General features: G+C 37.3%; 1 protein-coding gene across 2 annotated transcripts in view; it reads right to left on the minus strand.

Annotated features, from left to right (window-relative positions):
- The window catches only part of LOC107609782 (mitochondrial succinate-fumarate transporter 1), a 9,126-nt gene that overhangs the window by 4,069 nt on the left and 2,110 nt on the right, over positions 1–2,947 (minus strand). The gene's annotated exons all lie outside the window — the stretch shown is intronic.

A 2,947-nucleotide genomic window follows, 5' to 3' on the forward strand; every position in this document is an offset into this window, starting at 1 on the left:
AGTAAAAATTACTCCATAAAATATATACAAATGTCTCTTGATAAGAACTAAATAGATGAGTTTCAACTAATTTGAATCTTAGTTATTTTCAAGGTTCAGAAAATCAGACCGGTCATCAAACCGTTCTAGTAAATGGTTTACTGGTTTATTAGTCTAACCAGTCCAACCGGTGGTTCAACTGAAAAAATTGTTTTAGAATAAAAATAATCAAGGTCCTAAAAATCGGACCAGACCGGCCAGTTTGACCGATTTAACCGTGAACCGACGATGCAAGCGGTCCGGTCCTCCTCCACTTTTAACATGGCCTGGGAAAACCCCCAAAAAATTCAGATAAATTGGAAATAGCATTAAAGCCCCAAAAGACAGGGTGCCCACGGGGCAGCACCAATCGCAAGATGTGAAAAAACATCTTGCTTGTGCCTCACTCAGAATAAGGGGAAGGAAGATAGGGCATCCGATTCAAAATCCATTCTTCCAATCACAACAACGGACCTTGATGAAAACAATGCAAACGGAAGACTAGCTATCGAACTTAAAGACAAGAAAGGAATCGAGCTAGAATGGCTTAAAATTGACTTCTATCGAGAGATACTTTTTTCTTTATATGCAGCTGTTAGTATCAATTGATGGCCGATATCGACCATCGCACGAGCAGAGTGGCCATCTCATTCAGCACTATCTCAACATACATAAGCCCAGCAGACGTAGGCTTCTCATGGGTGATCGCTTTCCGCGAAAAAGAACCCGACCCGGTTACCACTCGAGAACACCCCCCCTTTTCTTCCCCCATTCACTCATCTCACTTCTCATTCTCACTCGAGAACCCTAGCATTTCCAAATCCCAGCCCAGTAGCCACCGCCGTCGCCGGGGTCCTCAGGTCGTCATCGCCACCGCCGTCGCATGGAGTCTTCACCCAATCATTCATCTCAGTCTCACTCCACACGTGAACGGTGAACCACTGAACCCTAGCTTCCCAGCCCAACCCAGTAGCCGTCCATCGTCCCCACTGGGCTACGAAGCTAGGGTTCAGTGGTTCACCGTTCACGTGTGGAATGAGACCGAGATGAATGACTGGGGGAAGACTCCAGGCGACGGCGGTGGCGATGACGACTTGAGGACCCCGGCGACGGCGGTGGCTACTGGGCTGGGATTTGGGAATGCTAGGGTTCTCGAGTGAGACTGAGAAGTGAGATGAGTGAATGGGGGAAGAAAGGGGGGTTCTCGAGTGGTAACCGGGTCGGGTTCTTTTTTTTTTACAACTAAAAACGGCGTCGTTTCATTGTTTTAGAAAAATAGGCCGGTCACCGGTCCGACCCAACCGGCCAGTTTTCAACCGGTTCATCAGTTTTCTTTCGATTTTCTCTCCAGCGGTTATTAGAGGAGGACCAGACCGCTTGCTTCGTCGGTTCGCGATTAAACCGATCAAACCGGCCAGTCCAATCCGATTTTTAGAACCTTGCATAAAACACTCCCACTCCTCTCATTTATTCATTTTCTTCTCATTTCTCTTTTTTTTTAAGACAAATTGTATTTGTCCATTTCCTAGGTCCTATAAATCTAAATAAAATAAGTCGTCACTTGATTATTATAAACTTAAAGGAGGTAAAGAAGGAGAAAAGAAGAATTCTTCTTTCATTCCAGATATTGATACTGATGATTTCGTTCTTGCAATCAAATTCAAATAGTCGTCAACGTCTTGATTCCTACTTTCAACGAGTCTCTCTTAGTTGTATCAACTTGTAAAACTCTCTTTCCTTCACTAAAAAAGAAGAAGCAGAAATAATCTCAACGTTTAAAAATATTTTATTAGATAAAAAAAAGATTGGTGCTAAGATAATCAAAATTCGTACCAATGTACAAGATCGAAAGAATCACACTCATTTGAACTGTTAATTAGTTCATTTGAACTTATTTACTGTAACTTGTGAAAGTATATTAAAAGCATCAAACCATGACAATAAAAAGATAGTCAGAACTTAATATTAACGACTTAATAGGAGAAATGGAAGATAACTTTTATAGTTATCTTCTTAACACTAAACGTCCATCTTCAGTCAACCTTCTAGCTCGTACTCCTTCTTACATCATGAATCTAGCCGTGTAGAAAACCTTATAGTTATCTTCTATTCCCCTATTAAATCATCAATATTAAGCTCAATCAGCCTTTTATCTTCATCATTAAATGTTTTTTATATGCTCTCACAAGCTACCATAAATGTTTAAGTAGTACAAGTGTCTATTTAAAAATAAATTAAGATAAATTTTTAATTAAAAAAAATCATGAACTAATTAAAAAAATAAGTAGTTAAAATTACAGTGATTTCCTTGATGTTGTATATTGGAAAGAATTTTAATTCTTTTAGCATCATTCTTTCTTCTGATACAATCAAACATATTTCTAAATGTTGAGACTTTTTTGCTCTGACAAAAGAAAATTTTACAAGCTAATGCAATTAAGAGAAACTCGTTAAAAATAGGAACAAAGACTTAATGATTATTTGAATTTGATTACAATAACGAAATTATGACAATATCTATATGGAAATAAAGAAGACTTCTTCCTTTCACCCGTCTTACCCTCTTCCAAATCTAATGATAACCAAGATGCAACCTATCTTATTTAGATTTTTAAAACCGAAGAAATAAACAAATGCAGCTCTGTTTTATAAAAAAAATTAGGAGGAATGGAAGAAAAAATATGAGCAAGAGGAGTGGGAGTGCTTTATGTACCACTGTTTATGAACACAAATTTTATATATATACATATTCCGTGTCTTGTAAAATTTTAAAATTTGGGTCGGTATATCAAATGTCCGTGCATCATAGATAACCATATTTATAATTCATAAACTTTTTTTGAACAAAAAAACTATAATTTTAACTAATTTTGATCATTGATTCTTTTTAATTTTGTTTTGTGTTTAAATAATTGAATAATTAAAAATC

Source organism: Arachis ipaensis, chromosome B07 (assembly GCF_000816755.2).
Source record: "Arachis ipaensis cultivar K30076 chromosome B07, Araip1.1, whole genome shotgun sequence".
In the NCBI taxonomy this organism is placed as follows: domain Eukaryota; kingdom Viridiplantae; phylum Streptophyta; class Magnoliopsida; order Fabales; family Fabaceae; genus Arachis; species Arachis ipaensis.